Genomic DNA, 13,083 nt, shown 5'->3' on the forward strand with positions numbered 1-13,083 from the left:
AGAACTCGCGGAAGTCATAGAGGCGGAAAGAACGGGATCAACCAGGGAAATAGACCTGCTGCCCAGTGAAGAGCAGAAGCTGGACGACCTAGACCTAGGACTGCTAGGGCTCGGGGTGGACAGCGACGCGCAGGAAAGCGCCATGTCGGAGGAGGAGGGTGACACTCCGACAGTGGAGAAGAGCTTCAAACAATAACGGAGCCAATGGCCAGCACTAGGATAGCCCAGATAAACCTCCACCATGCGAGAGCTGCATCTGCGGTGATTGCAAGGGCAAATTCCAAGGATAACATTGGAATAGTGCTGGCTCAGGAGCCCTGGGTGTACCGGGGGCAGATTCGCGGTCTGCAAGGAGGAGACATGCAGGTAATTTGGGACTCCTCTTGTGAAAAACCAAGAGCTTGCATAATTCTCAAACGTAATCTAAAATACATATGTCTTTCAGAGTTCTTAACCGGGGACCTTGTGGCTATCCAAGTCTCATTGGAAGCCGGGAGAAGCACTCGAGAGGTAGTTGTAGCATCGGGATACTTCCCAGGAGACGAGAGCCGGGCTCCACCGGAACAAGTCGCAAAGCTGATGGAGTATTGCGAGGAGAGGGCGTTACCACTTCTTCTCGGCTGCGATGCCAACGAACACCACGAAGTCTGGGGAAGCAGCGACACCAATCGTAGAGGTGAGTATCTTCTCGAATTTATTCTTAGCAGTAAGTTAGAAATATACAACGTAGGGAACACTCCAACATTTGTGACCAGCACCAGACAGGAGGGTGTCGGATGAACCCTCAATGTCTGATCACAGGATAATTAGAAGATAAGAATAATAAGGAATCCCAAGAGAACGGATTGGGAATCCTACACAATGCACCTGAGCAACAACATTGCCCACCTTCAAGGGAGCGGTGACATCAGGAGCGAATTAGAATTAGAAACGGTGGTGGAAGACCTCAACACAATCGTCATTGACGCATATGAGGCCAGCTGTCCGGCCAAGACAGTCGAGTCATCAAGGGATGTACCATGGTAGAACAGGAACTTAGCCAGAATGAGAACGGAGGTACGAAAACTCTTTAACCGGGCAAAACGAACCGGGGACTGGCGGAGGTATAAAAATGCACTGACTGCGTATAGCAACGCCATCAGGGAAGCGAAACGGAACAGCTTTAGGGAATTCTGTGAAGGGATTGAACAGATCACAGAAACAACCAGGCTGTACAAGGCTGTAGCCAAAGACGGGGGAATATCCTCTGTCTGCTTGAAAAAGGAAGATGGGACATTCACCGAGAATGAGGAGGACAGGGTACACCTGCTTCTCAGAACTCATTTCCCGGGGTCCTACCCCTCGGCGGCAGGTGACAATAATCTACCTGACACCCCAACAACGAATAAAAGGGGAAGGAAAGAGAGCTGGAAACTAGCAAAAGAGGTATGCTCAGAAGCTGGGCTAAGATGGGCAGTGGGAACCTTTCAACCAATGAAATCTCCCGGAGCAGATGGCATTTTCCCAGCACTTATCCACAGAGGCCTAGGAATTATCTTAGAGTCTCTTCTGAGGGTGGTAAGGGGAAGCATAGCACTGGGTTACATACCAAGGGCATGGAGACGGGCAAAAGTGGTCTTTATTCCGAAGGCGGGTAAAAAGGATCCTTTTCACCCTAAATCTTTCAGACCAATCTGCCTAGCATCGTTCGTACTCAAAACGGTGGAGAAGGTCATAGACAACTATATTAGAACTAACGTTCTAAAGCGCAATCCCTTACATCACTGTCAACACGCTTACCGGCCAGGAAGGTCAACTGAAACTGCTCTGTATCAGCTGACAGAGGTACTACGGGACGCCATAGAAACAAAAGAAATCGCACTGTGCGCGTTTTTGGATATCGAAGGAGCATTCGACAACACATCGCACACAGAGATACAGGATGCCCTGAGCCGCAAAGGAGTGGGAAACACCCTGGCACTCTGGATGGGCACAATTCTAGAAAGCAGACAAATAGAGGTACAAACAGGTACAAATTCTATTACCATGAACACCACTCAAGGCTGTCCACAGGGCGGAGTACTATCGTCGCTGATGTGGAGTATGGTAGTGGATGAACTCCTGGACGTGTTAACTAATACCGGAATACAAGTCCAAGGCTACGCGGATGACATTGTTCTAATCTGTAGGGGCAAATATGAAGATACTCTATGTGATAGAATCCAAACTGGATTAAGGGTTACTAGTGCCTGGTGCAGGAAGGTGGGACTGCGGATCAACCCAACCAAAACCACCATAGTACCATTCACTAGGAGGTGTAAGCTGGATCACCTGAAAGCCATAACATTACATGATATGGAGGTGAAACGAGAAACAGAGGTCAAATACTTGGGAATCACGCTAGACCAAAAATTACTCTGGAAGACACATGTCGGAAACACTTGTCGGAAAGCCACGAGGGCTCTGATGACTTGCAGATCCATAGCAGGAAAAAAATGGGATTGTAGCCCGAAGATACTACTTTGGATATATACTGCAATAGTAAGACCAATGATTACCTATGGAGCGGTAATCTGGGCAGAAAGAACCCAACTCAGCACACAAGCCAGGGAATTACATAAGCTCCAAAGGCTGGCTTGCGTGTGTATCAGTGGGGCAATGAGGACATGCCCAACGGCATCCCTGGAGGTCCTTCTGGGATTAACCCCTCTCCATCTGCACATACAGATGCAGGCAAGGAGATCAATATTCAGGATGGCCGGTAGTATGAGTGAGGCGGGGAGCTGCCTGAATCGAAGGAAGATTGATATTCTTTCTAGGCGGTATCCCGAATTACTGATACCGAGAGACAACATGACAACGAGGTTTCACTTCGATAAGAAGTTTGAAACACGTTGGAGTAACAAGGCAAACTGGGAGAGCGTGGCTGCGACATACGGCTTAAACCAGCAACTGATTACTTGGTACACTGACGGATCCCTCACAGCAGAGGGAGCGGGTGCCGGTGTCATTGGTCCAAGGAAAATGTACTTTGAGCCAATGGGCAGGTACACTAGCATATTCCAGGCGGAAATTTACGCCATAGACAAATGTGCCTCCTTTAATCTGCAAAGGAACTACAGGGGGCAGAACATAGCTATTCTCACCGATAGCCAAGCAGCGATCAAGGCACTTACGTCCAACCAGGTGAACTCTAAACTGGTATGGGAATGCCTTGAGAGATTGAATACACTCGGCTCGTCCAACAAGGTCTGGATACTTTGGGTTCCAGGCCATGCTGGGCTGGAAGGCAATGAGGCAGCAGATGAACTAGCCAAGAAGGGAGCAGGGACGTCTTTACACGGGCCAGAACCCTTCTGTGGAATCGGAAACGGTTTCATGGCTATGAATCTAAGGAACGAAGAGAAACGGTTGAGGGAACTATATTGGGCGGGCCTACCAGGGATGGAGCAGTCCAGGGTGCTTATTGGGGGATACGAACCCATGCGCACAAAGGATTGCTTAAACCTCACCAAAAAGAACCTCCGAATCATAGTGGGAATTCTCACTGGTCATTGTCGGCTGAACTACCACCTAGGGAAGCTAGGGATATCTACGGATACTGCCCGCAGGTTCTGTGAGGAGGAGGACGAAACCTCTATGCACGTCCTCGGACAGTGTCCGGCACTTGTGCAAAGTAGGTCGATACATCTGGGAGAACACTTAATACCAGATGCAAAGTTGAAACTTCTGGAAGTGGGGAACATACTAAAGTTCCTAACGGTTACTGGCCTGCTTGAGATACTATGATCAACAGGTACACTATAACCAGTAAAAGGGGCACAATAGTTCTTCAAGGACGCGGTGCGACTTTCCCTTAACAGAATAATAATAATAATACCAACTTTTAGAAATAGATTAAAAAACCCCCTTAAGTTCATGCTAAGTGTACTAAATTTTGCACCGACATAGAGGACAGCCTCGTGCATACACATGCCAGGTTTCATAAAAATCCAACTATTAGTGGGAAAGTTATAGCAGTTCAAACTCATCAATTTCGTGCTAATTAACAGGATCCTAAGCCATACAAATAAGATGCTGACGTCATAATTAAGGAGAATAATTGAAATTCGAGTGAAATATTAAAATTCCATTCAAGAACAATCTAATTCTCCCTAGCCCTTTTTAAGGTTTTGTGTAAAACAAAACCATATTAAAATCGATTTAATGTCTGTCTGTCTCTCTGTCACACGCATTTTTCTCCAAAGCGGCTAAACCGGTCCGAATGAAATTTGGTGGACAGATGGGAACTATGAAATCCCACGCATAGAGTGAGTGGAGAAATTTAGGTGGAGTTTAAAGGGGAGCTCCCCATACATGCAAAGGGGGGATTCAAAAATTTTTTTCACCATATGACATATGTCCCATTCCGATATCTGCTCAAATAAACTTACTAATAGTATATTACTACTTTTTAGAAATTTACTGAAAAACCCCCCTTAGATTCATCTTAGGACTTCCGAATTGTACCAGCATAGGGGACAATATTTTGTATATATGTGCTAAATTTCATGGAAATCAGGTAATTTACGCCAAAGTTATAGCAGTTCAAACTTAGCAATTTCGCGCGAGTTTACTGCTTCCAAAGCCATGCAAATAAGATGCTGACGTCATAATTACCCGGAATAATTGACATTCGCGTGGAATATTAAAGTCACATTTATGAAGAATCTATTTATCTCCAGCACTTTTTAAGGTCTTGTGTAAAACGCTTAGGTGAAATCTAATCTTTGAGAGACGTCCCATTCCGGTATCTGCTCAATACATTTACTAATAGTATATTACCAACTTTTAGAAATAGATTAAAAAACTCCCCTTAAGTTCATGCTAAGTGTACTAAATTTTGCACCGACATAGAGGACAGCCTCGTGCATACACATGCCTGGTTTCATGAAAATCCAACTATTAGTGGGAAAGTTATAGCAGTTGAAACTCATCAATTTCGTGATAATTAACAGCATCCTAAGCCGTACAAATAAGATGCAGACGTCATAATTAACGAGAATAATTGACACTAGATTGAAATATTAAAATTCCATTCATAAAGAATCTACTTCTCCCCAGCCCTTTTTAAGGTTTTGTGTTTATATCTTATGTAGGTTAATTTCTTCGCATTTGCTAATAATATTAAACTCAGAGAGAGATTGACTGTTCACTGTTTCCATCAAATTTAAATTACTTTCTAAAAAATAGATCCGAATAGAATTTTTAACTATGTGACACGGAACTGCCAGGCACACCGCTCCTCACATTTTCTTCTTTTTCTTCAGCCTTCAGTTCACAAGCGGGGTCGGCTCGTCGTGATCGGTTTCTTCATTTTACTTTATCAAATGCCTGATCAGGGTGTAATCGCGAGACCTTCAAATCCCCATCCAGTGTATCATGCGACCATTGTTTTGGCCGGCCTTTTGGTTGCTTACCATTGACTTCGATGTTCTGACCAATACTGGTTGTTGAATTCTCGTTAGCGTGAATTACGTGGCCACACCATCGAAAACGCCTCTCTTGCAGGTTTTCCACGATCAATGCAAACCCATATCGATCGCGGATATTCTCATTTCAGACGTAATCAAAACGCGTCACGCCACCAGTGCAATGCAACATCTTCGTCCCCGTTACCGCAAGACGCCGTTCATTGTCCTTTATAGTCAACACTCAAACTATAGAGAGCGACAGACGGACGACATTACAGTAAACTTTAGATTTGGGACGTGCGCTGATACGTCGATCACAAAGAACACTAGTTGTGGAATGTCACTTCATCCAGGTGGCGTTAATGCTTGAAACATTTCATTACGCAGTTCTCCATTGGCTGGTAGCATTGACTCGAGATGTTTAAATCGCTCAGTTCTTTCAATGACAGTAATATGCCCTTCCAGAAATTTAAATCGCTGAGTTCTGGCAATGGTGGTAAGCTGCCCAGAACTGAGCGATTTAAATATCTCGGGTCAATGCTATAAGCCAATGGAGAACTACGTTATGCTCCTCACATTGGGAAACACAAAACCTTTTATACCTGAAGCGTGAAGCTTCCGGTTTCCCAACTTGTTTAAGGTTTTGTGTAAAACAAAACCTTATTAAAATCGATTCAGCGTCTGTCTGTCTGTCTGCCTGTCTGTCGGTCACACATATTTTTCTCCAAAACGGCGAAACCGATCCGAACGAAATTTGGTGCACATATGGGAACTATGAAATCCCACGCATACAGTGAGTGGCATAAATTTAGGTGGAGCTTAAATGGGGGCTCCCCATACATGCAAAGGCGGGGATTCAAAAATTTTTTTACCGGATATAGCTGTGTAGGGTATCAAATGAAAGGTCTCGATTTGTACTTTCCGAAACTGACATTAGTTTTGGTATAAATTGTAAAGTGCGTGAGTAAGGAGTCAAAATGCACGCATTTGAAGTGAGACAGGACTCATTTTCGGAAACTACTCAACCCAAAAATCCGAAAAAAACCAGAGTGCGCCTAGATAAAATCTAGGCCTCAAAATATGTCCCATTCCGATATCTGCTCAAATAAACTTACTAATAGTATATTACTACTTTTTAGAAATTTACTGAAAAACCCCCCTTAGATTCATCCTAGGACTTCCGAATTGTACCAGCATAGGGGACAATATTTTGTATATATGTGCTAAACTTCATGGAAATCAGGTAATTAACGGCAAAGTTATAGCAGTTCAAACTTAGCAATTTCGCGCGAGTTTACTGCTTCCAAAGCCCTGCAAATCAGATGCTGACGTCATAATTACCCGGAATAATTGACATTCGGGTGAAATGTTAAAGTCGCATTTATGAAGAATCTACTTATCTGCAGCCCTTTTTAAGATTTTGTGTAAAACACTTATGTGAAATCTAATCTTCGAGAGATGTCCTATTCCGGTATCTCTTCAAACAATTTAGTAATAGTATATTACCAACTTTTAGGAATAGATTAAAAAACTCCCCTTCGGTTCATGCTAAGTGTACTAAATTTTGCACCGACATAGAGGACAGACTCGTGCATACACATGCCAGGTTTCATGAAAATCCAACTATTAGTGGGAAAGTTATAGCAGTTGAATCTCATCAATTTCGTGCTAATTAACAGCATCCTAAGCCATACAAATAAGATGCTGACGTCATAATTAACTAGAATAATTGAAATTCGAGTGAAATATTAAAATTCCATTCAAGAAGAATCTAATTCTTCCTAGCCCTTTTTTAACTTTTTTGTGTAAACCAAAACCTTATTAAAATCGATTCAATGTCTGCCTGTCTGTATGTCTGTCTGTCTGTCAGTCACGCGCATTTTTCTCCAAAACGGCGAAACCGATCCGAACGAAATTTGGTGGACAGATGGGAACTATGAAATTCCACGCATACTGCGAGTGGCATAAATTTAGGTGGAGTTTAAAGGGGAGCTCCCCATACATGCAAAAGGGGGATTCAAAAATTTTTTTCACCGGATATAGCTGTGTAGGGTACCAAATGGAAGTCCCGATTTGTACTTTCGGAAACTGACATTAGTTTTGGCATAAATTGCAAAGTGCGTGAGTAAGGAGTCAAAATGCACGCATTTGAAGTGAGACAGGACTCATTTTCGGAAACTACTCAACCCAAAAATCCGAAAAAAACCAGAGTGCGCCTAGATGAAATCTGGGCCTCAAAATATGTCCCATTCCGATATCTGCTCAAATAAACTTACTAATAGTATATTACTACTTTTTAGAAATTTACTGAAAAACCCCCCTTAGATTCATCCTAGGACTTCCGAATTGTACCAGCATAGGGGAAAATATTTTGTATATATGTGCTAAATTTCATGGAAATCAGGTAATTAACGCCAAAGTTATAGCAGTTCAAACTTAGCAATTTCGTGGGAATTTACTGGTTCCAAAGCCATGCAAATCAGATGCTGACGTCATAATTACCCGGAATAATTGACATTCGGGTGAAATATTAAAGTCGCATTTATGAAGAATCTACTTATCGGCAGCCCTTTTTAAGATTTTGTGTAAAACACTTATGTGAAATCTAATCTTCGAGAGATGTCCTATTCCGGTATCTGCTCAAACAATTTACTAATAGTATATTACCAACTCCCCTTAAGTTCATGCTAAGTGTACTAAATTTTGCACCGACATAGAGGACAGCCTCGTGCATACACATGCCTGGTTTCATGAAAATCCAACTATTAGTGGGAAAGTTATAGCAGTTGAAACTCATCAATTTCGTGATAATTAACAGCATCCTAAGCCGTACAAATAAGATGCAGACGTCATAATTAACGAGAATAATTGACACTAGATTGAAATATTAAAATTCCATTCAAGAAGAATCTAATTCTGCCTAGCCCTTTTTTAAGGTTTTGTGTAAAACAAAACCTTATTAAAATCGATTCAGTGTCTCTCTGTCTGTCTGTCGATCACACGCATTTTTCTCCAAAACGGCTAAACCAATCCAAACGAAATTTGGTGGACAGATGGGAACTATGAAATCCCACGCATACAGTGAGTGGCATAAATTTAGGTGTACAAAGTGTACACCGACATAGAGGACAGCCTCGTGCATACACATGCCAGGTTTCATGAAAATCCAACTATTAATGGGAAAGTTATAGCAGTTGAAACTCATCAATTTCGAATTGGAAGACAAAAAAGATCGGCAAAAACGTCGAAGTGTATAGGCGAGCCAAAGTCAAACCACTTCGAGAACACGTTCTCACAATAATGGAAAGGTTCTTCGAAAGAACGGAGGACCACCCCAACCCATTAATTCGGCAACTCTACCAACAGGGTAAAACCTCCCCATTGGCCACATTCTTAAGGCCCTGCCAAATCGTGAGTTCATCTCTAAGACCCAAAATCCTAACCCTTTTTGAAACTCCTTGCCTGGTAGGGGTGGATAGAGGATAAGCACAGGAAATTGTAATGTGCTCATTGTAAATAGTAGTTAAGAATTATTTATGTTAGATTAAGCTAGGTTAAGTTAAAATAAGTTAGGTTAAGTTATATGTAACTAGGTTAAGTAAGTAAAATTTCACCTTCTCGCGCCTTTAGTGCGGGCGCAGTTTGAATATGCTAAGTCCTATAAAAAAAAAAATTGTCAAGATCGATGTATATGATAAGAATATACACAGTAAAGTAAACTACAGAGAAGGTCGGGTTGGCCAAACGATGTAATAGTCACCCGTTTTGATAGCGTTAAGATCTATTAGCAGTTATTAAGCTAGCATTAAGTAACCATTGTCTGATTGTAAGTCACTATTCAGAAAATAAATGAAATGAAATGAAAAATAAATATACTAGTACAACACGGAAAGCGGTGAAAGAAAGAGGTGTGATTAATACCCTAATCAATAAACTTCCAATTGAACTGCATCTACCTGGTTATCAATACTATGGTCCTGGTACAAAACTAAGCGAGCGGCTTGCTAGAGGTGATCCAGGAATAAACTTATTGGATCAAGCCTGTAAAGAGCATGATATTAGATATTCAAAATTTAAAGAAACGGCTGATCGTCATATGTTAGATAAAATATTAACTGAAAAGGCATGGCAACGAGTCAGATCAGCAGACGCAGGATTGCCAGAACGAGGTAACGCACTACTTGTAACCAACATGATGAAAGCTAAAGTAAAATTAGGAATGAGAATGAAGAATAAACCGAAATTTGGAACAATCGTTTCCAAAGTCCGGAGGATTGTCAGAAGAAAGAAACCCGACACAATGAAAGCGAGTATTAAAGTGGATTTAGCTGCTGCAAAGAATATTACAAAGGGACGGAAGAAGACTCTCAAGACTCCAAGAATAATACCCATTCCTAAAGTTGGTGGAGTTCTACCTTTTCTAGTTCCTCTTTTCGCAGGATTATCTGCTATTGGTGCTTTATCAGGTGGAGCTGCAGGAGTAGCGAAAGCTGTTAACGATGCTACCAATGCCAAAAAGACCTTAGAAAAAAACAGCGTCATAACCAGAAAATGGAGGAGATAACATTAGGCCGAGGATTGCATTTAAAACCGTACAGAAAAGGATTAGGGTTGTTTTTGAATCCTGCTTCAAAAAACTTTTAAAAACGCTACCCAAGAGAGCATTAAATGAGAATGATTTAAAGAGATTCGCCAGATTTTTGTCAGACTTCAGAGGAGTTTCCATGCGAAATAATTTACCGAGGGGAGCTGCAAAGCAAAACGAATGTGATATTGTAAATCTGGATAATATGCGGGGTTCTGGTACTCATTGGGTAGCATACAAAAACCAGAATCGATATGTGGAATACTTTGATAGTTTTGCAAATTTACCTCCACCGAAAGAGCTAATAGATTATCTAGGTTCTAATATAAAATACAACTATAATGCATATCAAAGCTACAACTCATATAATTGTGGACATTTATGTTTGAAATTTTTGTATAATCTTTTGTAAATTTTCAATGCATCTATGTAAATATATATATGAATACTTTTAAAACTGAAAATCAATCATTGTTTTATATACTGCCATGGCACTTATATTAACTTTAAGTGGAAATTCATCCATTCTTACAACTGAATATTTTCCACCAATCGATTTACAAGGTGGTTACATATGCGGACTTGTTGATTTTCAAACGTATAATTCTATACCTAACGTGGATGAAAAAAATAATTTATTTCACATTGGGAAGCACATTATAGAAATACCCATTGGATCGTACGAAATTGATGATATTGCCAACTATCTGTATAAAGAACTAGCGAAGATCAATGACAAAATAATTCTTTTAATACAAGCTAATAATAATACACTGAAAAGTGAAATAAAGTCAAATGCTCCAATTTACTTCAATGAAGGAAGATCCATTGGTCAATTGTTGGGATTCGCTAAACGAGAATTGAAAATCAATGGAAAACATACTTCTGATCTACCTGTGAGTATAAGTAAAGTGAACGTAATACGGATTGAGTGTAACATAGTTGGAAATTCTTACATCAATAATATTCTCTCACACACAATCCATGAATTCTCACCTGAAGTAGGACCAGGTTATAAAATAGTGGAGGTTCCTAGTAACGTCATTTATTTACCGATAAGCCTTAAACGAATAAGCCGCTAACTCTTAAGCTGATTGATCAAAACGGAGATATAATAAACTTCAAAGGGGAAACAATAACGATTAGACTTCATTTGAAGCCTCAGGATGCTGCTATATAACGATGATAAATACCTGCCCGACAATATAGATAGAAGCAGTTCAATCAGAAAAATCGAACGAGCTAGACCGCGATTAACATTGCAAAATAAACAGTATCTAAAATTATTGGGATTCAAATTGAAACAAAAATAATGAGCGATATCCTGAACGTTACACGTAAAATCAGTTTTGATAGCATAGCTACTCTGCATTCTTATCATCATACAAGTCCAGTGATGAAATCCGAATACCCATACAACAACAGGATTTGTGTATTTTGCCGAGTCAGAGTTTCATTTACATTGAAGGCGCCTTAACTAAAACAGATGGAACAATATCAGCACTAGTTAAATTGACGAATAATAGCGTAGCTTTCCTATTTGATAAGATAAGATATGAACTGAATGGAGTAGAAATCGATCGAAACAAAAATGTGGGAATAACATCGACCTTAAAAAATTATGTATCACTTAATGAAAACGAAAGTAAAATGCTTTATAATGCCGCTTGGTCACCGAATGAATCTATCACGCCGTCAAGTGGTTACTTCAACTTTTCTATTCCGCTAAGAAAACTTTTGGGATTTGCCGAGGACTACAAGAAAATTGTTGTAAACGCTAAACACGAACTAATTTTGGTTCGCACTAGAAGCGATGAAAATGCATTTATTTCATCCACTGATAATGTACACATCAAAATTTTTAAACTACAGTGGAAGGTGCCCCATGTTGTCCTCGATGGCGCTGAAAAATTGTCAATGTTGAAATATATTGAATCGGGACATCCGATTCAAATAAGCTTTCGAAATTGGGAACTGTACGAATATCCGGTTTTACCCACAACAACAGATCATGTGTGGAATGTGAAAACCACAGGTCAACTCGAAAAACCTCGATATGTTATTTTAGCTTTACAGACAAATCGAAAAAATCTCAAAGACAAAGATGCCACCAAATTTGATCACTGTGATTTAACAAATAACAAAATACATTTAAACTCCGAATCGTATCCTTATGACGATATGAATATTAAATTTTCCCGTGATCGATTCGCTCGTCTCTATGATATGTACTGCAATTTTCAACAATCTTATTACGGTGTATAACCTCAGCCACTACTTTCACGAGCGAATATAAGGAATCTGCACCAATTATAGTAATTGATTGTTTACGTCAAAATGAATCCATGAAATCTGGCTCAGTGGACATAAGGTTAGACATGAAAACATCTGTAGATGTGCCTGCCTTAACAACGGCTTACTGCTTGCTCCTTCATGATCGTGTGATAGAGTACAACCCACTTACTTCTACAGTTCAAAAACTTGTATAAAAACTATGGAAACCATAAATGTTAATCCAGTATCACGTTTACATTCTGCGCGCAAGCAAACTGCACCATTTCATCAACATGACGACGATTTTCGTTATCGATATGCAAGGATTTAGAGGATGCAACAATACTTTCATCATCAAAGAGTTAGCTGTCGTAGATGTAATCGAAAATTTTCATCGACACTTTATACTGAAACCTCCTTTCAGTTTTACAACACTATCAGAGAGCTGCAATGCCAGGCACACTGGGTATACGAAAATTATCATGGATTGAAATGGGAAGGTGGGCTAACAACATTTTGGGAAGTGAAAGAATATTTACTTTTAAACATGAAAAATACAACCATCTACGTCAAAGGAACAGAGAAGAAAAAATGGCTGGATGATTTGCTGGGAAATATTGCACTAGTATTCAATGTGGAAGATCACAGCTGTCCGAATCTAAAATCACTGAAACAAAATTATCCCGACATGTTACGCTGTAATGCCCACAGCGGATGTTGCGCGCTACAAAACGCATTCCTTCTGAAAAAATTTATAACTCAAAATAATAGTAATCAAATGTAATAAAAAGA

The sequence above is a fragment of the Hermetia illucens genome, unplaced genomic scaffold, assembly GCF_905115235.1.
Source record: "Hermetia illucens unplaced genomic scaffold, iHerIll2.2.curated.20191125, whole genome shotgun sequence".
Lineage (NCBI taxonomy): Eukaryota > Metazoa > Arthropoda > Insecta > Diptera > Stratiomyidae > Hermetia > Hermetia illucens.